Below are 24,195 nucleotides of genomic sequence, written 5' to 3' on the forward strand. Positions count from 1 at the left end.
TTGAATACGCAAAAGAATGCTACAATGAAAAAAACAAAGCTTGTTAGATCTATAATATATATATATTTATATACACCATAAACATGTAAGAGTGATTGATTTTTTTTATTTTTTAAGAAATGAATATGATGCAATGACATACTTTAAGAAATTTTTTAACAATTAAAAAAAAAAGTTCGATTTTGTTATAAATATGAAAATACTTGGTAAAATATGTGAAAATAGATGATGCATGATTTATTTAAAAGAAAAAAAATATGGTGCAATAACATTACTTTGAAAAGTTTTTTTTTTCTTGAAAATAGATTTTGCTAGAAATATGAAAAATAGATGGTGAAATATGTACAAAAAGATGATGCATGATCTTTTTTAATTAACAACAAAACAGTGCAATAACATTACTTTAAAAATATAATTTTTGTTTGAAGAAAATTTGTTAGAAAAATAAGGTAAAATATGTACAAGATGATGCATGCTTCTTTTTTTTTTTTTTTTGGTTTTTTTAAGAAAAAAAATATGAAACAATCATATTACTAATTTTTTTTTAGTTTAGAAAAAATAGATTTGATTAGAAATATGAAAAATATAAATTAAAATATGTATGAGTAAATGATGTGTGATCTTTTTTATTTTCTTTTAAGAATCGAAAATGTTGGAAAAACGTTCTTTTGAAAAAAGAAAAGCCTCCCAGATTTAATTTGAAATATCAAAATATGTACAAGCAAATGAAAGATTTTTTTTTTTTTTTTTCAAATGAATTGATGCAAATGAGCAATGAACATGGAAAATATGTTGTAAAATATGTATAAGTGAACGATGTATGAATATTTTCTTTTTAAATGAACAATGAACATGGAAAATCTACCTATGAAATGCCCTTTTATAAAAATCAAAGAATTTCCTTTTTTAAAAAAATAGACTTGAAAATACGTACTATTGAACGATGCATGACTTTTTAAAAAAATTAATACAAGTTGTGATATGACTCTGAAATACTCCTTTTACGAAATAAAAAAAAAACGAAAAACGAAAATATGTTACAAAGTAAGTAACAAAGAGTGATGAAACAACTTTTTCAAAAAAATAAATAAATAGTAATAATAAAAAGGGAGAATATTAATTTGAAATACTCTTTTTTCAAAATCAAAGTTAATTAGAATGATAAATATGTACAATTGAATGTTACATAATCTTTTTTCCTTTTTATGAAAAGAATATTTTGGAATAACATTATTTGAAAAGTTTTTTTTTAAAGAAAAAAGAGTCAAAGATTTTGTTATAAACATGAATGTCATACTTTACAAATATGTACAAGTGAAATAATTATGACAAATTATGACATGTGATTCTTTTTATTTTCATTCTTTCTTTTTTTTAAGATATGAATATGTCATATTAGGAAAAAAAAAACCTATACTAATCCTCAATTATGAACTTATGGGTATAGCTCGGGTAGGGGGGGCTTGTGTACATGTGTGTGATTGCAATAAAAAAAATAAGGCCTTATATAAAAACACGAAAACAAACAAAACTAACCCACTTAAAGTATGACCCCACTAGTGTTGCCAAGTTTTTGTAACAGGTTTGCGACATGGAGCGGTCGACGTTGTTCCCAGAAAATAAACTCTAGAAGTTGCTTACCACTCTATGAACTTTGTGAAACTCATTCTTTTCTTTCATGTTTTCTTCCTAGGTAGCGAAAGGTGAGGAGTTCCAGGTGTTGTTAAGGTCTCGGTTTGCCACAAGCCACAGTCACACTTTCGGAGTTTTAGAGTTGTTGTTGTAAATTTTGTATTTAAGTTTTGGAGCTATGTAAACATTACATTGTTGTAATAAAATGTGCCTACTCAATCAATTGTTGTTTATCTCCTTGACTTAAAGTTTATTGAGAGTAAAGAGATTCAGTTGGATAGTATGTATCACAAAAAGATGGTATCTGCAGTCCCTCATGCCTCTCCTTGGACTTAGGAGGCGAGTTCGAGGCAGGGTGTGATATATGGGCATCGCGAGTATTCAAGATTCTATCATTAGAAAAGTTTGCTTTTAGAAATCTAGAATTAAATTAAAAAATAAATTTAACTAAATATCATCGATTACATATCATTAATAAGAAGGAGTTCAACTAATCAATCTTAGATATTTTTAAAAACCAAACAATAATAATATGAAAATAACATTAACTAAAAGAGAAATAAGAAAACAAAATATTCTAAAGGATTAATATACCAACAATATATAAATCAAATATGCGCAAGACTTCACAAAACTTTACATGTACGAATCAAATAAATAAAAAAATGTTAATTAGTTAATATTCAAACAAGTATATATATATATATATATAAAAAAAAAAAAAAAAAAAAAAACTAAACAAACTAGCATATAAATAAAGGGAACATTAAAAGAATAAATAAAACCACTTACTTGCAAAAAAATGAGAGAAAAATGTAGATGAGAAATAGAGAAAAATGGAGATTATTGAAGAGAAGTGTAACAACCCAGATTTATATGCATATACTATAGAAAATTAAATATCAAATGTTTAGCAGGACAAAATTTTATTTAAGGGTAAATGTAATACCCTAACCCTAATTTAGAAAGCAGAAAAAAAATAAAATATATAATGAAAAATATATAAATTTAATAGAAAAATCGGGTGAAAATTTAGAATTGGAAAAAAATAAGAAATTTATTAATTATCCAAAAAATAATTAATAAGGGGGCAGAATCAGGGAGAATTAATTAGAAGTTGAAGAGAGCGAGATTATCAGCGAGAAAATGTCTGGAGAGAGCGAGATTGGAGAGAAATATTGGAGAGAACATTGGGAGAGAGCAAAGTTGGAGAGAAAAGATGGAGAGAAAGAAGGAGAGAGCCACACTGGCGAGATTGGGGAGAAAATTGGAGAGAGCTAGAGCTGGAGAGAACGAGAGCCATGAGAGTAAACCAGCGAGAAATCTAGAGAGAGCGAGAGCCACGAGAGTCAACCAGCAAGAAATCTGGAGAGAGCAAGAGCCACAAGAGCTAAACCAGTGAGAAATCTGGAGAGGGCAAGATTTTGAGAATAGAGAGAGCGAGATTTGGACAGAAGCTTAGATTATGCAATGAATTTGGCCACGATCTTATAGATTATACATGGAGAACCCTAAAATTGAATACAAACAAAGGTTGATGACGTAACCAAAATTAGGTGTCTTATTAAGAGAAATTCTTAAACCTAAGTAATTTAAAAGAAGTCATTTGTAGGATGAGTTGTCACACAGAGAAGAGCTGAAAACGGCTATAAATAGGAGGTTTTGGGTTGGAAGTTAAACTCATTCTCAAACAAAACTCAGTAGTAAAAATCGTGTGGAAAGGGTGAAGCAATTCTATTAGTTAGAAGGAGGAAGCACGAGGGAAGTGCTGCCCAAATTTCCTTCTGATTTAAAAGGAAAGTTCTACTGATTTCACCATAAGGAATAACTAGGATCGCAGTCAAGGTAAGTAGTTTATCTCACCCTCTCTTTAAGTGTTTCATGGTAGTGTACCTTTAATATGTTGCATAATTATGTTATTGTTATGTTGCATTACATGTTTAAAATACGTTTATCGGCAAGGGACCCCATGCATTATGTTTGTTCACAACGATGAAATAAGATTAAATTTTAATTAGATAAAGGTTATGCTTCTAGGACTAGCAGGGTATGTATGGTTGCACCCCTTTAGACCCAATTCTATGTCAAGTTTATGCTAGGAACTAATAGGGTATGTATGGTTGCACCCCTCTAGTCCAATCTTAAATTTATGCTAATGGTTGATGTTGGATGCGACTTTGGCACTACTGACTGCATGACCCGCTAATCATCAGATGGGTTAGTTTTCGCTTAAGTCCTCATCTTCCCACCAGGGCAGAGAAATTTACGTTAGAAGCATAACCGACCATCACATGTTATTATATGTTTTCGGTCCCAATCATATGTTTTCAGGACATGTTGCATGTGATTGTGCATTTGGTCACTACCGTATGTGAGAACTATTTACTGGGTATATTATATACTCATCCTATTTTACAAACTTTGTAAGTAAGGACACAACGTAGGTGGCAGAACTGGACGTCGCTCAAATGGCCAACCATCAAGCTCACTATTATAGGTATATGCATTTTTGTATCACTATGCTAATGTTTTAGGGATCCTGGTGTTTTATAAAATAAACTTTTTATATAGTTTTCTACCTAATTAATAAAATCTTAGATATGTTCTTTTGATATTTTGACCAAAACTCATCTCATGATAGAAAAGTTTAAGTATGCATGTCGTAGCGGTTGGACCATAATATGTAAGGATCCAGTCGTTACAAGAAGTGAAGGAAAATGTGTGAGGAAAAAAATGTATGGTGATGTATTTTTAGGGAGGAAATGGCCAGAGTTTTTTTATGTTGGTATTGTGTGTCTAGAATGTATTAATCAACCTCCAATTTATAGAATTTCTAAACCCTTCTTGATTAGGAAAAAATAAATTAAATTTAATTTAAAAGGAAAAAATTAAAGAAAATAATTGAGAATTAGTTGATTGATTTTAAAAATATTTATCATAATTAGATCCTTCCAAAATGGATTAAATATAATTTTCTAAACATTAAAACCATTATTCTCCCTACACAATAAAATCTTTTATTTATCCTACAAAATATGAAACTTGAAAATGAAAAAAAAAAATCTATATTCTTTTATTTAAAGAAAAAGAAGGAGATGAAACTTCTTTTTGTTTGTTTTTGTTTATAAGTTGATGGATTTTAAAATAGTGAAAATAAAAAAACACAAAATTACACCATATAAAAATGATGAAATAAAATTTCATATAGATTCAGGGCTCTACACATATTAGTCTAATTAATGTTATTGTGAAAATCATCTCGTTTAAAGATCGTGACTTTTATTGTTTTAGATAATGTTAAGATTATTGTATAATTATGAAGTTAAAAACTTGCATGTGGTATTAGATCCTTGATTGAGAACTTGTGATAATCGATACATAAACATGAGTAATTGAATAAACTTTAATTTCTATATCACTTACAAAATATTAGCATCAAACAATGTTAAGGTTATCGTCTATTACCTATGTAACAACCCAGATTTGTACGCATATAGGAAATTAAATGTCAAATATTAAGTAGGTCGAAATTTTATTTAAAGGGGTGGAAATTTAGAATGGGAAAAAAAATAGGAAATTTATTCATTATCCAAAAATAATGAATAAGGGAGCAGAATCAGGGAGGATTAATTGGAAGTTGGACGCTAGCTAATTTAGGAGACAACGGGCAGTAGATAACTTTTTGTTTGGACACTGCTCATTAGAAGAATTGGAGGTGAATTAATTGCCCATATACTCTTAAAATTTGAAAGAGTTAAAAAGAGGAAGTGGAATCCACAAGCAGTGAAGACAACCACGAGTGAAAACTAGCAAGATTGGAGAGAAAATTGGAGAGAGCGAAAGTAAAGAGAGCGAGATTCTCAGCGAGACAGTAGAAGAGAGTGGGAGCGAGAGCGAGACCAATGAGAGTGAGAGTCGCGAGAGCCAAACCAGTGAGAAAGCTGGAAAGAGCGAGATTTGGACAGAAGCATGGATTATGCGTTGAATTTGTCCACGATCTTATAGATTATACATGAAAAAACCCTAAAATTGAATACAAACAAAGAACGATGACGTACGGGCAAACGTTAGCCAAAATTAGGTGTCTTATTGAGAGGAATCCTTAAACCCTAAGTAATTTTAAAGAAGCTACCTGTAGGATGATTTGTCACACTGAGAAGAGCTGAAAACTACTACAAATATGACCCTTTGTCTGAAGATTTAACCCATTATCAAACAAAGCTCAGTAACAAAGAATCGTGTGAAAGAGTAAGTGTGAGTGTGCGTGTTCTGTCAGGCTAAAAGAGAAAAGCTCGGGTAAGGTGCTGCCCAAATTTCTGCCCAAATTCCCTTCTAGTTTTAAAAAGGAAAGCTCTACTGATAAAATCATAAAGAATAATAAGGAATTACTAGATCATAGTAAGTAGTTTATCTCACCCTCTCTTTAAATGTTCTATGGTAGTGTACCTTTATTATGTTTTATGATTATGTTAATTGTTATATTGCATTACATGTTTAGAACACATTTCTCTACAACGGACCCCATGCATTATGTTTGTTCATGATTACGGTAAAATCAAGTTTTAATTAGGTGTAAGTTATGCTTCCAGTCTAATATTATGTTTATGCTAATGGTTGATGTTGGATGCGACTCTGGCCCTACTGACTGCATGACCCGCTAATCATCAGATGGGTTAGTTTTCGCTTAGGTCCTCATCTTCCTATCAGGGCGGAGAGATTTATGTTGGAAGCATAACTGACAACCACATGTTATTATACGTTTTCGGTCCCAACCATATGTTTTCATGATATGCTGCTTGTGACTGTGCATTTGGTCACTACCCTACGTGAGAACTACTTACTGGGTATATTATATACTCATCCTATATTTTTACAGACTTTGTAGGTAAGGACACAGCGTAGGTGGACGAATTGGACTTCACTCAAATGGCCGACCATCAAACTCACTATTATAGGCACATGCATTTTGTACCACCACGCTAATATTTTATGGATCCTGGTGTTTTAATAAATAAACTTTTTATATAGATTTTCTATCTAATTAATAAAATTTAGATATGTTCTTTGAAATTTTCACCAAAACTCATCTCATGATAGAAAAGTCTAAGTATGCATGTCGTAGCGGTCGGATCATAATGTATAAGGATCCGATCGTTACAGTTTGGTATCAGAGCATGTGAGCCAATTAGGCTCTACTAATTAGAAGATTGTGGTGTTTAATGGTTCGGCTTGTTAAGTGATGCCCATAGTTATTCCAAATACGCTGGTAAGTAGAATTTTCAAACGAGTAATTTAGTAAACATAAGGTATGAGTTAAAAAAAATTAAATTAGATTGCTTCCTTATTATGAAAATAAATTGTGTGTCCTAGATGCCACCACAAAGGGCTCCAATACGATGAGGCAGACCTCGAAGTGAATCCACAAGAGATCAAAATCAAGGATATGGACAGACGCCTTATGTGTTACTTACACCAGAGGCGCTACAAATACTAATGCAAAATATGAGTAATGGAAACACAACCTTGTCCACCACACCAACAACCAACGATAAAATGACTCAAAGATCATTCGAGAATTTAGGAAGTTTAACCCTTCAACATTTGATGGATCATCTGTGGATCCAATTATAGCAGAGAATTGGATAACAGAAATAGAAACTATTTTCCGTCATATGAACATCCTAGAAGAACAGAAAGTAAATTGTGCCACCTTCATGTTAAGAGGCGATGTAAAGTTCTGATGGGAATCCACACAAAGAACAATCAAAGGTACAGTCTCATGGCAGCAATTCAATCAGGCTTTTTACAATAAGTATTTCCCTTTGACAGTGAGATGTCAAAAGGAAGTGGAATTTCTTAATCTTCGTCAAGAGAACATGTCGGTGGCAGAGCATGAACGAAAATTTGATTGCTTTTCCCACTTTGTCCCTTGACTAGTGGACACAGAAAAGAAGAAGATGGAAAGGTTTATTTGGGGATTAAGAGAAGGCATTCGAGGTATTGTTACTGCTTAACGACACAAAGAGTATGCCTTTATCCTCGAGTCGGCCTTACTCATGGAAGTAGATCTTGCTGCCAAAACCTCAACTTCTGAACGATAATGCATGCCAAATCAAAAGAGGAAATTCACCCAACAGGGCTTCCCACGCTCACAACAGCAAGCAAAAATTTCCCAAAGCACTTAGGGCATATAGTCACAACATAAGAGAAACATTTACATATCCTAAGTGCAGAAATTGTGGAAAACACCATCAGGGGCAATGTCTTAGGAACTTAGGGGTGTGTTTCAATTGTGGCCAGACAGGTCATTATACAAAGGTTTGCCCAAAGCTCATCAACCAAGTATCAACTGCCCAGACCACCCAGCCTATTAGTAACAAAGTTACCCAACAACAGAAAGGACAGGTGTTTGCTGTTACACGTCAAGAGGCTGAGGATCAAGATGCAATTGTTACAGGTACATTACCCATGCTCGGGTATTATGCCTTCACTTTATTTGATTCGGGCTCTAGTCATTCATTTATTGTTTGTTTAGGTATTTATCTATTTGTTGTGCATCAATTATCAGCTCTAAGTGTCATCTCCAAACACATAATAGATGATCTTGAAAGAGCTGAGATCTCACTAATACCAGAAACCTTCATAACTCACATAGCACAGTTAATTGCAAGATCTGCATTAAGGCAAAGGATAATTGATGAACAACAAATAGATAAATACCTAAACAACCAACTGCAATCAGAGAATGGAGAAACCAGTCAATTGTCTACAGCCCCAGACTCTGCACTCCTCTGTCATGGACGTTTATATGTACTAGATGATGAAGAAATCAAGAAATAACTATTAGAGGAAGCCCATGAATCATGCTTTTCAATACATCCTAGGAGTACCAAAATGTATCGAGACTTGAAAGCACATTACTGGTGGGGTAACATGAAAAAGGATATAGCCGACTATGTATGTAAATGTTTGGTTTGTCAACAGGTGAAAGCTCTACGACAACGACCATAAGGACTCCTCCTACCTCTAAATGTTCCATAATGGAAATGGGAGCATATTTTTATGGACTTCATCTCAGGACCCTTGAAAACTGTTAAAGGCCACAACATGATTTGGGTGATTGTAGATTGACTCACCAAATCGGCCCATTTCCTACCATGCAAGACAACTCACACTACGGAAGCACTAGCTCAAATGCACTTAAAAGAGGTCATCCGGTTACATGGAATCCCAGTATCAATTTTTTTAGATCGAGACCCTCGTTTCGTCTCCAAGTTCTGGAAACATTTGTAGACAGCAATGGGCACACAACTAAATTTCAGCACAGCCTTCCACCCACAAACTGATGGCTAAACAGAACGAGTTAATCAAATCCTAGAAGACATGTTGAGGGCATGTGCTTTGGATTTTACTGGAGCATGGGATTCGCAGATACATCTTATAGAATTTGCTTATAATAATAGTTATCAGGCGACAATTGGTATGGCTCCCTTTGAAGCCTTATACAGAAAAAAATGCAAATCCCCTGTACACTGGGATGAAATTCGGGAGCAAACACTACTAGGACTTGAATTGGTGCAACAAACATCAGAGTCAATTAAGCTAATTCGGGAAAGAATGCGAACAACTCAAAGCAGACAGAAGAATTATGCTGATAACCGTCGAAAAGAGTTGGAATTCAAAATAGGAGATCACGTATTTCTAAAGGTAGCACCAATGAAAGGCATTATGCATTTCGGACGAAAAGGCAAACTTAGCCCCCACTTTATTGGACCCTTTGAAATATTAGAACGTATTGGCCAAGTAGCTTATCGATTAGCATTACCACCTACCCTTTCTACAATACATAATGTCTTTCATGTATCGATGCTTTTAAAATACGTGTTTGACCCATCACATGTAGTAAATTATGAACCTCTACAAATAAGTGAAAACTTGGAATATAAGGAGACTCCGGTTTGCATCCTAGCAAAAGAAAAGAAGTCGCTTCGTAATCGTGATATAAGTTAGTGAAGGTTCTCTGGAGAAATCAGCAAGTAGAAGAAGCTACATGGGAATGAGAAGAAGAGATGAAAGTCAAATACCCTTATCTGTTTAAGAACCAAGAAACTTTCGAGGACGAAAGTTCTTAAGGGGGGAGAATATAACAACCCAGATTTGTACGCATACAGGAAATTAAATGTCAAATATTAAGCAGGACGAAATTTTATTTAAAGGGGTGGAAATTTAGAATGGGAAAAGAAATAGGAAATTTATTCATTATCCAAACATAATGAATAAGGGAGTAGAATTAGGGAGGATTAATTGGAAGTTGGATGCTAGCTAATTCAGGAGACAACGGGCAATAGATAACTTTTTGTTTAAATACTGCTCATTGGAAGAATTGAAGGTGAATTAATTGCCCATATACTCTTAAAATTTGAAAGAGTTAAAAAGAGGAAGTGGAATCCACAAGCAGTGAAGGCAACCATGCGTGAAAACTAGCGAGATTGGAGAGAAAATTGGAGAGAGCGAGACTAAAAAGAGTGAGATTCTCAGTGAGACAGTAGAAGAGAGCGGGAGCAGGAGCGGGAGTGGGAGCGGGAGCGAGAGCGAGAGCGAGACCGGCGATAGTGAGAGCGAGACCAACAACAGCGAGAGCGAGAGTGAGAGTCGCAAGAGCCAAACCAGCGAGAAAGCTGGAGAGAGCGAGATTCTGAGAACAGAAAGAGCGAGATTTGGACAGAAGCATGGATTATGCGTTGAATTTGGCCACGATCTTATAGATTATACATGGAAAAACCCTAAAATTGAATACAAACAAAGAATGATAACGTAAGGGCAAACGTTAGCCAAAATTAGGTGTCTTATTGAGAGGGATCCTTATACCCTAAGTAATTTTAAAGAAGCCACCTTTAGGATGATTTGTCACACTGAGAAGAGCTAAAAACTACTATAAATAGAACCCTTTGCCTGAAGATTTAACCCATTCTCAAACAAAGCTCAGTAACAAAGAATCGTGTGAAAGAGTAAGTGTGAGTGTGTGTGTTCTATCAGGCTAAAAGAGAAAAGCTCGGGTAAGGTGCTGCCCAAATTTCTGCCCAAATTCCCTTCTAGTTTTAAAAAGGAAAGCTCTACTGATAAAATCATAAAGAATAATAAGGAATTACTAGATCATAGTAAGTAGTTTATCTCACCCTCTCTTTAAATGTTCTATGGTAGTGTACCTTTATTATGTTTTATGATTATGTTAATTGTTATATTGCATTACATGTTTAGAACACGTTTCTCTACAAGGGACCTCATGCATTATGTTTGTTCATGATTACGGTAAAATCAAGTTTAATTAGGTGTAAGTTATGCTTCCAATCTAATATTACGTATATGCTAATGGTTGATGTTGGATGCGACTCTGGCCCTACTAACTGTTTAACCTGCTAATCATCAGATGGGTTAGTTTTCGCTTAGGTCCTCATCTTCCTATCAGGGTGGAGAGATTTATGTCGGAAGCATAACCGACCACCACATGTTATTATACGTTTTCGGTCCCAACCATATGTTTTCATGACATGTTGCTTGTGACGGTGCATTTGGTCACTACCCTACGTGAGAACTACTTACTGGATATATTATATACTCATCCTATATTTTTACAGACTTTGTAGGTAAGGACACAGCGTAGGTGGCAGAACTGGACGTCGCTCAAATGGCTAACCATCAAACTCACTATTATAGGCACATGCATTTTGTACCACCACACTAATATTTTATGGAGCCAATTAGTGTCAATTATAATTTTAAATCAAATCTTCAAAAAAATGGTAATTTATTTCAAGTATCATCTCTCAAAAAACGGATGTAATAACAATTCTACAACTTTAATGCCATATAAATATCTCATTTCTTTGAGAGATGTGGAGTCTATATTCGTTGAATTCTTTTTAAGAGATTGAGCTCAATAAAGACAAAAAAAAAGTTATTTTTATTTTTGCAATAGTTTCAAAAATACCCAATTTATGCCAATTTTCTTAAGAGCTTTAAGTAGCATTTCCTAGAACAACTCACGGACAAGTTCATCCTCATTTTTTTTAAGATTAAATTATAGGTTTAATCTTTGAACTTTTATGGTAATATATTTAATCTTCCAAGTTTAAAAGTTGTTTAATAACAAGTATTTAAAACTTTCAATTTTATATTCAATATGTGTTCTCCTATCTCTAAATCGGGTAGGCGTGAACTCCGTCTTGCACCCTATGTTTCTAACTATCTATTAGGTCTTACTCTTGAAATGGGAGTCTTATTGAGCCAGCGTTGTTGAGCCAACTCTCACCTATGCAAATCTAAGGATAACCTCGAATAGATAGGAGTTCATAGTTAGCTCAAGATTAAGATCGAGTTACCTAGGTCATCTAGGTGAAATAGTTAGTCTTATACAGTAAACAGCATTATAAAGTAAGAGTGACTTATTTCTTGGTCTGATCTTATGCAAACTCATTACATAGGACCCCCTCACTCCTCATGCCATAACATGTACGAATTAGGATCACATCGTATGTAGCACTTTACAACTTTTTGTAACAACTACAGAGTAGGCCACATCCAATGCTGTTATCAGAATAAGGTACCCAAACTTATTCATGTACTATAGATCATTTTGAATATTTACTCGAACCTGATCCACTTTTATGTCTCCACATAAAGTTCAGGTACTCATGTAATAGTCATGCGTCTTAGTTTATTGGATTTAGACTTTCATACAATTTATAAAATCAACAATAAGCTTATTGATTATAGAAAATGTTTATCATCTGAAAAATGATTTTAAATTAATTATTTCGTTTAGAACCAGAAAGAATTTAAAATGAATATATTGAAAATTGTGTGTTTGGATGATGACCGAAAAAGAAAAGAAAGTTAAGATTTTACTAATATGGACTTTTAAATATGATGTGTTAATTGAAAATTAGAATATGACAAACGTAAATTAGTAATTTACTTTTAAATCTTGTGAAATCCCACGATATCTGACCATTCTAGTTAGGAATTTTTTGAGGTAAAAACAAGAATTGAAATCATTCCAGATTTTAAAATCGCTTTCATGTAGTACCAAAGAACATAATTCATTTAAAATCCATTAGGATTTGAAATCTTTCAAAATCACAAGGTCTCAAACAGGCGATAAGAGAGATGGATAGATCAAGACTAGCCAAACCTGCTTTGTCAGAAGTGCTTGATTGAAATCCTCCGAATCATGGAAGTTAAGACACCATGCTTCTTTGATAGACACATTGGTTGTTCAAATTTTATCGGTAATAATTTAAAATGCATTTCAAGTTTATCATTAGTATAACAACAGTATATCAATATTTGTTCAAGATGTAATATTAGATATTACATTGGTGTATAAGTAGTTTATCAACACTCATTTAAGATACATTTAAAATTTAACAATGGTGCACAAATAATATATTAGTAGTTATTAATAATTTTTTTCAAGTATATGTAGCATATCGAAAGTATTGGGATTGATGCCCAGCATATCGTATAAGTTGTTGTTTGTTCGTGCGCTACCGTTCGTGTAGACGGCTATGGTGTTGTTAAGCGACTATTTGCTAGGAAATAAGTAGCATAGAGGAGTTTCTTCCACTGGACTGGGTTCGATTGAAGATTGTCTTCAACTAGTATGTTTACTCAGTCTTTTGTATTTTAATTGTGAAAGCATGCCTTTAATTAGCGTTACAATGCATATCTATTTGTTAGAATGTATGTGTGGTAATTCGGTTACAATGAAATCGAAAAGATCCGAACCTGCTCATGGTTTAATTAAATCATGCTTCTCTAAATTATAACATTTAATTATGTAAGAGCATGTTCATGCATCATATAATATAAGAGTTATATTTATGCATGCATAAAAGTCTTTGACATGCATCATCTTTATATTATAATTGTTATAGTATAAGGATGTATGGAAAGCATGTTTTCTTGGTTATCAAGCGTATATAAAAGTTATGTATGTAATGAATGGACATTGCATGAAGCATGACACATAGGTTTCTTTATAAGCATTAAAACACCTAGTTGTGTACAATGTGTTTTAGTTGTTTCTTTTTAAAAGTTAAAGAGAAATTAGAACTAAAAGCAATCAGAAAGACATGCATGCTCACTTAGGTTTAATTCATGGTTTTAAAATATTTAAAACTTGGATGATATGGGCCTAAGATCATGGTTCTAATAGGATTAGAAACCCTTAGGCTTTAATCTTTTAGTCAGTTTAATAGGATTAAATTGACTAATAAAAGGTTAAAGTGTAAAAAATCTATTTCTAAGGAACTTTTTATCTAAGGTGGGTTTTGTCTAGGTTGGGGTATTTACGTTGACAGAAACGTAACACCCCTACCTGGGAACCTACCTGGAAAGGTGAATTAGATAGATTTGATGCATGCATGCAAGTTAAGGTCAATCCATTAAAGTGTTTAAATGTGACTACATGAACTTGTTCATATTTAATAGACAAAAGTTGTTTATGAGCGGACTTAAAAAGATGACTTAGACTAAAATTAGTAGCCTGATTGTCTAGGTTAATGAACCCTAGGTAGAACATTTAGTAGGAGGTACTTGGGACATATGAAGCTTCATTTACCCTCTGCCTCATAGCACCTTGGGAATGTCCCCCTAAAGGATGGTGTTTGAGTAGGTCAATATCAAGGTGGATGGAGAGAGTGTTCATAGTAAGTGAGAGTAGAAAGTGCGACAGCATATCTCTTGGTCTCCCTCGTTGGATTGAATAAAGTTACTACGTATCGCTTCGAGGCACCCTAGGAATGTCCCCCTATAGGATGGAAGTTTTGCGTGTTTCTTTATTTGATCTCCTGAAAGAGGATAAGGTTACTTAGTCTTTTGTCCTGATCTGCTTCTTCCCTATGGTGGGCTCATTAGGGCAGGACTCTGGCACTAAAAGCGAAGGTTCACACTTACGCAGAATTGTTAAAAGTTAACAGCTCTAAACAAAATAAATGGTGGCTGTTAGATTCAGTTCCAAGAGTTGGTTCTGCCTAATGGTTGAGAAGGTCTCATCCCAGTGAAGGGACATTTGATCACCCCACCGGTGACATTTGTCCTACCTCGCTGGGGCATCATTACAAAATAGAAGTCTTTTACTTAGGGTACTTGAAACTGTTTTATAAAATTAATTGGTTAAAACGTGGTTTAGCAAAATCTAATAAAAGTTTTGTTCGTTTTTTAGCAAAAAGTTTTGAAAAATGGCCACAACTACAATTTCTTTGCTTAGCGCCGAGAAATTAAATGGTGATAACTTTTTTGACATGGAAACATATGATCACGGTGATACTGATCATCGAGGATCTCATGTTTTCCCTTATAGAGGCCTGTCCTCCTATTCCAGCTCTGAATGTTGCTCAAAATGTTCGGAAGGCATACGAGTAATAGACACGAGCAAATGAGAAGGCCCGAGCCTATATCATGGCAAGTCTTAATGACGTCTTGGCTAAGAAACATGAGCCCATGGTCATAGCGCATGAGATCGTGGAGTCTCTGGGGGGGGATGTTTGGACAACCGTCTGAACAACTCAAGCATGAGGCTCTTAAGTATATATTCAACTCCAAAATAGAAGAATATACCTCTGTTCGTGAACATGTGCTTAACATGATGGTTCACTTCAATGTGGCAGAGTTGAATGGGTCTACCATCGATGAGGGAAAACAGGTTAGAATAATCCTACATTCATTTCCATAGAGCTTCCTGCACTTTGTTAGAGCAATGTGATTCTTAACAAAGTGAAATACACCCTTACAACTCTCCTCAATGAGTTGCAGACCTACCAATCTTTACTGAAAAGTAAGGAGAGGAAAAAGGCTAAGGTAAATGTTGCTTTGTCTTCAAGAATGTTCCATAAAGGTTCGACCGTAGGAATGAACTCTGCACCTTCTACTTCTAACTCTGCAAAGAGGAAGAAGAAGAAAGGTGGTAAAGGGAAAGGAAAGGCGCCTGCTAACCCGCCTTCTGTCGCCCCAAGAAGGTGTCCGTCACCGGTTGAAAAGGGAAAATGTTTCCACAATAACCAAGATGAACACTGGAAGAGGAACTGTCTTCGCTGGCTGAAGGAAAGGAAGGCTGCCAAGGCTAAGGCCAAGGAAAATAAAGGTAAATATGATTTACTTGTACTTGAAACTTGTTTAGTGGAGAATGATGATTCTGTCTGGATAATTGACTCGGGCACCACTAATCACGTTTGTTCTTCTTTTCAGGTATTAGATCCTCACGACAGGTAGAGGATGGTGAGATGACGATGCGAGTAGGCATCAGGCACGTCGTCTTAGCTGTGGCAGTAGGAGAGATTCAGTTAACTTTATAGAATAGGTTTTTTGTCTTAAATGATGTATATATTGTTCCTGAACTTAAGAGGAACCTCATTTATGTAAAGTGCTTGCTACAATGTAAATACACTATTTCATTTAATGTGGATCAAGCGTTTATTCATAAAGATGGTGTTAATATTTGTACAGCGTATCTAGAAAATAACTTATATGTGCTTAGACCATTAGCCATCAGTTCCCTCCATAACACAGAGTTGTTTAAAACTATTGTAACTCTATCTAAACGTCAATGAATTTCTCCAAAAGAAAATACCCAACTTTGGCACCTTCGATTAAGGCACATCAATCTCAATAGAATTAAGAGATTGGTGAAGAATGACCTTCTAAGTGAGTTAGAAGAAAATTCTTTACTGGTGTGTGAATCTTGCCTTGAGGGTAAGATGACTAAAAGACCTTTTACTAGAAAAGGTTATCGAACCAAAGAGCCTCTTAAGTTAGTACATTCTGACCTTTGTGGTCCAAGGAATGTGCGAGCCCGAGGAGGCTATGAGTATTTTATCAGTTTTATTGATGATTACTCTAGGTATGAGTATGTTTATCTTATGCAACGGAAGTCTGAATCCTTTGAAAAGTTCAAAGAGTTCAAGGCTGAAGTTGAAGACGCATTGGATAAATGGATTAAAACACTTCAATCAGATCGAGGTAGAGAGTTTTTGGACTCAGAATTCCAGGACTATTTGATAGAACATGGAATCATTTTCCAACTCTCAACACCGGGTACACCTCAGCAGAATGATGTAGCGGAGAGGAGAAACAGAACCTTGTTGGACATGGTTCGTTCAATGAGTTACGCTTCCTTACCGGACTCGTTTTGGGGTTTCACAGTGGAGATTGCGGTATACATACTCAACTGTGTTTCTTCCAAGAGTGTTGCGAGAATACTACTGGAGTTGTGGAACAGGCGTAAAGCTCGTTTATGTCACTTCCGCATTTGGAGTTCCCTCACACATGTGCTTGAGGAAAATCCCAAGAAGTTGGAACCACGGTCCCCGGTTGCTGCTTGTTCGTGCACTACCGTTTGTGTAGATGACGTGGTGCTTCTAGGTGACTATTTGTTAGGCGATAAGTAGCGTAGAGGAGTTGCTTCTGCTGGACTGAGTTCGATTGAAGATTGTTTTCAACTGGTACGTTTACTCAGTCTTTTGTATTTTAATTTTTAAAATATGCCTATAATTAGCGTTACAATGCATATCTATTTGTTAGAATGTATGTGTGGTAATTCGGTCACAATGAAATCGAAAAGATCCAAACCCGCTCATGGACACTCTTGTTTAAGAGTTCTTTCAGAAAGTATATCAACACTTATTTTAAATCCATTTCAACTCTAACATAGTGTATCAATAATATATTAATTATATTCATTCTAAATTAAACTTCAATTACAAAATTGGTGTATTAGTAATATATTGATGTTAATCATAAATTCATTTCAAATATAGCTTGGCATTGTTTTGGTATATCAGTAATAAATAATTCACTCGTTCAAAATTCAATTTCAAGAACAAATGAACAAAGATTCAAATTAAGCTATCAATAATAGCAAAACACATTAGCACTTATTGACTAATAAATTAAGTATAATGAATGGTAAATTTGGTAGATCAATTATATTACTAACCGATCTAACAAATATATATAAAGTATATTAGTTGACTGATATACCAAATAAAAAATATATCAGCTAATCCGTATAGCAAACATAAAGTGTATCAAATATACTATTAATTGACATGCTAATACACCAACGAAGGTCAAATTAGAATAATAGATCTAATAAATTTTTTTGTTATATTTATAAATTTCAACAAATGAAGGGTTAACTTCACACTTTTCAGAATAATTTTTTTTTTTGTTTTTCTTACCGTGTCCCAAATTATTAAATAAAAAAAACTAATTATGCAACTTTTAGAGCATAAATCTCAACCACGAAACTTTTTATTATGGTTTCGTTTGGTAACCATTTGTTTTGTTGTTTTTATTTTTGAAAATTAAGCCTATAAATACTACTCATTTTCAAATTTCTTCATTTATTATCTACCTTTTACCAATTGTTTACGATCCAATCCGTAATTTGAAAACTAAAAAAAAAAAAGTAGTTTTTAAAAACTTGTTTTTGTTTTTGGAATTTGACTAAGAATTCAATCATTGTACTGCAAATCATTGTAAAAAAAGGGAAGAAATAGGCTTAATTTTCAAAAATCAAAAATAAAAATGAAATGGTTACTAAATGAGGTCTAAATATTTTAGTTGGTTTATTAATCATGTTTTGTCTAATTTAACGGCTTCTTTTGTTTGAGTTACTTGAATTGGTGAATGAAAGTTATTCCTTTTTTATTTGGAAACTAGTCTTGTGTTAAACTTAAGTTATATTAATTCTAGGGGGATTTTCAAAAATATAAAAATAAGGGGAACTATTTACATAAAATAATAAAATTTTAATCTTTTTTATAGAGGCTAATAGAATTCTATTAGTGATAGAAACTGATTGAAATCTATCACTAATAGACACCGATAGGAGTCTAGTGCCTATCAGTATATATATATATTTTTTTTTCTATTTTTGTAAATAGTTTGACATTTTTTTAGTTATGAAAATTTTCATTAATTCTAAGTAGCTTTCGAAATTAAATGGAAATAATGAGTTGGAAATTTTATTAAATGTGAAAGAAAGGGAAACATTCTTGGATATTGAAACATAAAAAGATGAATTTAGTAGATTAAATTGATGGTTAGAAACTTTAAATTGAATTGACACCATTAGATTGAATGATGTTTTATCTACAAATTTAACATACGTGGAAGTTAAATTTGTAGTTTAATCATTTGAAGAGTTATGTTTGATTTTGGTCAAGTAACAATTCACTTAAGTTATGTTTGATTTTGGTCAAGTAACAATTCACTTAAGAGCAAGTAATCAAGAGTTATGCTAGATTCATAGAGTTCCAGATTGCTATTTTAACAGAATTAGTCATTGTTTCCTACTGAGACGTTTGTTGTAGTCTACTTGTAGCCTGTGCAAAGACAACACTTATAAAAAGTGTGCCTTGACTATCTATTGATATTTCCAGAAGATTTTGAGAATTTTATAAGTTTGTAGTTATTTCCCTTAGCCTTTGTTAGTCTATTTATCTTACTTTTTGAGTTTCAAAATTGTTGTTGTATATAATGGTTATATGCTTACACTGTAATTCTTTGTATCTAGTTAAGTTGTAATTATTTTGTTAGTGTTATTCATATCTTATTCACATTGTTTAGTCCAACAAAATGTATATAGATAGAAAAAGAAAATGGTCAAAATAGTTCAATCAGTTTTCCACATTTCGGTTTTCCACATTTCATATTCTAGACATGGATTTATAGACAATTCTAATCTTTTCCATCAATTTCACAAATGTTTTATAACTTCCTTTACAAAAGTATAGGTACCCACAACCCCAAGAGACGATCCCATCACCATAATCAATACAATCAACATTAATTCCCACCTAAATTTATGCACACCTTGATTAATCTTGAGGTAACACATACACGGGATCAAAATGGAGGTGGCAACACCTGCAAAAGCACCTATAAATGCCATCACATATGCAGAAAATGGAATTGACATAGCCACAATGAGTGTGGTCACAAAGACTAGAGTTCTAATAGTAATTAACATGATTCGAGTTGCGTAAAGTGAAGATGAATCTTCAATGGCATGGGCGATTGGATACATTATGGAACCATATTTTGCAAGAGGATTGATGAGGCTTGTAAATATTGCTATTTTTGTAATGATTTTATGTTGAGGAAGACTTAGGGTTATTTGTGACTCAATGCTTCCTCCATACATTAGATATCCCAAAATGGCCGTGGAACTATGTTTATTGTGCTTAACACAAAGGACACCAATAGAACCTACCATCCAAAATTATATTTGGTCAAGTGGTGGGTTTTAAAATGAAAAGAATATTAACACAAAATATATAACATCTTTCTTAAGTAGAAGAGTTGAATTCTTAGTCAAATTCTAAAAACAAAAACAACTTTTTAAAAACTATACTTTTTTTAGTTTTTTTTAAACTTGGCATGATTTTTCGAAAACCTTGGTAAAAAAGTAGTAAAAAAATATAAAATTTAGAGGTGAAAATGGGGTAATTTATAGGCTTAATTTAAAAAAATAAAAATTAAAAACCAAAATGTTACCAAATTAGGCATCAATAATTTTCTTAGGAAATGACATAATTGACAATTTCTAATACATTTACAATAAAATTAAGAGTCTTAAACATGAAATTATAAAAGGAGAAACCCCCTTAAAAGGTTAAGACCAATGAGTATATTTAGAAAAAAAAAAAAAAAAACCAACAACAAAAGGTAGTAGAATAGTTGAAGATATTTACCTTTGAGAAATGGATTTTTGTAAAACCCGAACCCTAATTACTTCAAGTAAAAGTAAGTAATGTGATGTCTTCTAATGAGCTAAATGAAGTCATGTCTTAGGAAGGGTAGAAGATGTAAGCAAGAAGAAATAGGCTCTTGGGTAGCTAAATGTAAAAGTAGGACAAAACTTGGCTAGGCTAAGGAAGATCATGCTTGATAATGGAATGCATAATAAGCATATGAATGAGATCATGCCATCTAATGAGGTATGGTGCTGAAATAATATTGTGAGTGAAGTTAGCAAAAGAAAATTTACGAAATCCTAGCCCTTCATCACCAATAGTGGGCCAGGTGGCACAAGGAGGGTTCATGCTGGATTTTGGGTGGTAATATAAGCAAGAAGGTCGAGTTCATTGGGTCGGTTTGGACAAACTACTTAGATTATTTATGTAATTTTAGTGGAATTCGAAAGCTCTATGTGTCTATTTTCTATAGATGGGCTGCTGGAATGAAAACTCGCCAGAATAAGGCCGGAGGGACAAAATAAAGACGAAGGGTTCGTTTCTCGGGTGAATCTAGGCCATTAGTGAAGAATTAAAGCTCTAGGATGAATTACAAAGCGTTTTGAGTTAAAAATTTGAGGAAATATTGTTAACTCAGTTATAAACAACCTTATAGAATGAAACTTATTAAGATGAGGCCTGAAAATCGAGTTATATAATTTTGAAATTTGAACTAGAAATTGTTCAACAAGTAGGCAGCTGCTTGAATTGGGGCCAATGATGAAGTTTTGAATCTCCAGATTAAACGATGAGAAATTTTGAGCTGAAATTTTATAATGACTCAATTCTAAACATGTTTTTAGAAGGAAGTTTCTTCAAAAGAAGGTTGAATTTTGAGTTATGAATTTTTGAAATTGTAATAGAGAAGTTGTGCATAAGCAAACAGCTTCTAGGGAAGAACAAGCAAACAGCTCATATGGAGAAAGAGGATCTCGCTAATGAAGGAAATCTCGCTAATTTTGTGCTGAGGATCTTGATGAGAAAGGAAATTTCGCAAATTTTGTGATGAGAATCTCGCTCTAGAAGGGAATCTCGCTAGAAATTGGGCTGAATCTCACTGGTAAGGTTAGTATCGCTAGGATGATAGTTTGCCAAGAAAAGCTTGATCTTGCTCATGAGGATCTCACTGATCTCGCTCATGAGGAAGATCTGGCTAGTAAAGCTGTCTTTGTTGATGAAAGTTCCTTTAGTAAATGAACTATTTGAGGTATTTTGCTAAGAATTTTGAGTAGTTTAATCGAGAATTATGTCCTTTCAGGCCAAGAAGAGCTGGGAGAGGCGTATAACCTGTTAAGAGGCCAACGAACTGTGAGTGACTATGTGATGACTTACTATTTTAATGATTTATAAACTATGATTTCTTAAAGATATTTCCCATGCTAAGTGTTTAAATAGATTGCCAAGCAACATATTTGTGAAAATGTTTCTCATGTTAAGTAAAGCATATTTTCTATGGAATTGACATGAGTTAGATATGTTATCTTGTCCAAATATTATCAGTATGTTTAAGTAACTCCATTTTTATGATAAACCATATGATGGACGAACTAGTATGATGATTTGAGCACTAAGCCTTAGTGTTCAACTAAATGTTTAGGATGGATACTGAAGGACAATGAGAAGGTATCCTTTTAACTAAATGTTTATGGCTAGTTATATGACGGATACTGAAGGACAATGAAAAGGTATCCTTTCAACTAAATGTTTATGACTAATTATATGACGGATACTGAAGGACAATGAGAAGGTATCATTTCAACTAAATGTTTATGACTAGTTATATGACGGGTACTGAAGGACAATGGGAAGGTATCCTTTCAACTAAATCTTTATGACTAGTTATATGACGGATACTGAAGGACGATGAGAAGGTATCCTAGTCAAGTACCTAAGGTATGACGGTACTCAGTTATAACCACGTGCACGTAGGTAATACGACATCGAGGGATTGAGAAAAATGGTTCTCCCCGACTAAGGTTGACATTGAGGGTTAGATCTAATAGTTCACTCTCAACTAAGGATAAGGGTAGTCATATATTCTCCTAGGCTAGAAGGATAGTTCGGAATTGCTAATGCTTATGAATGTTTATCAACGTATGATGTTACTAATGTATGAGTTTTCCAAGTATGTTTTCCATATCTAACGCATGCTAATAGTTTTTACAAGCTAGTTCAACATGATTTAAGTCAACTTATTTTACAAAGTATGAAGCATGCGTTAGGGTTAAAGCTAATGTTGAATGAAGCTTGATGTACTATGTTTTAAATACCTGAGATTGTCAAAGTACATACGTTGGTATTCCTAAACATAATGAAAAGAGATACTGAAGGTAGGGAAGGTATCCTAAAGAGTTTTCTATGCTACATTCGAGAACTTGATAGCTTAAGTAAGCGGATACTGAAGGTAAGGAAGGTATTTGAATAAATGTACCTAAGGTGTTGACGGTACATAGAAAACTCCATGTGTCGTAGGTAGTTCCAAATGAGAGGCCGAAGTATGGGTCTCCTAGGCTATATACCAGCAAAGGGAGGCCGAAGTATGGGTCTCTTGGTCGGTAACAGACGTTGGGAGCTAGAGCGATGTATGCTCATTCTCATCTAAGGAATAATGATGTTTAATGGTAGTTTAAAGGTTTTATGTACACGTTTGCTTGGTATACTTTAGTTTCAGTATTATGGTTTCAAGCTTCCGGTTTTAGGCATGAGATTTATATTTTTATTAATCACTGGGCTTCTAGCTCACGTTTTCAAACATTTTTTTCAGGTAGCGGTCAGTTCCCAAAAGACTATTTTGCGGCTGATCTGCCACTCAAAGTAACAGGTTGAAGGAAGCATAATTAAAGACCTATGTTAGTTAGTACACATGTGTCTGTCTAGTGACTAGTATACTAGATGGGGCTCACTAAGTTGTAATATTCATATATGAACAATGTTTCGAAACCCTGTAATGTAAATGTGTTAATTTCCAAGTTAATATGTTGGTATATTGATGATATGTATGTATTCAGGGTTTGAGTAAAGGTTAACAGGATAGTTAGGCGGTAAGAAGTGACGAAAAAGAAGTGACTTGGGATGACTTGGGAGGAGGGCAAGAACTGACGAAAAAGAAGAAACCAAGAAATAGGGGTTAATTAAAAGCAAAAATTGTCATGTTGAGTATTCTTCTAAGCTTCTACTATCAATGGAATAAGTACAAATTTCATGGACGTAACTCTTTAGGGCTCATTTGATAACGTTTTCATTTCTTGTTTTCGATTTATGTTTCTCATTTTTCAAGAAACTGACATGTTTGATAACCATTCTTATTTTTTGTTCTCAAAATTTGAGAAACATTCCTAGAAATGGGGCAAAAATTGAGGAACTACAAAAAGTTAGGTTTTCATTTAGAATAGTATGAATATATATAGAACTAACTTTGGATTAAATCTAGAATACATTCCCATAAATTAAGGGTCTGTTTGGATTGATTTAAGAAAAAAAGTTTTCCAAATAACTCATTTTTATTTCAACACTTTTGATAAAAACTGGTTAAAATACACTTGAAAAGCTATTTTAAGTGGTTGTCAAACACTAACTTTTCTAAAATAACTTATTTTTTAAATTAAACACTTGAAACCGTATTCCAAACACATCTTGAATGAATAAAGGGAAATTATTTCAAATGGTAAAATTGACGCTGATAGATACTGATGACTAGACACTGATAGAAGTCTACTAGTGTCTATCAGTGTCTCTAATTGATAGTTCTAAAATTTTGTTATAT

The sequence above is a fragment of the Benincasa hispida genome, chromosome 7, assembly GCF_027475165.1.
Source record: "Benincasa hispida cultivar pf3 chromosome 7, pf3_genome.v1.1, whole genome shotgun sequence".
NCBI lineage: Eukaryota > Viridiplantae > Streptophyta > Magnoliopsida > Cucurbitales > Cucurbitaceae > Benincasa > Benincasa hispida.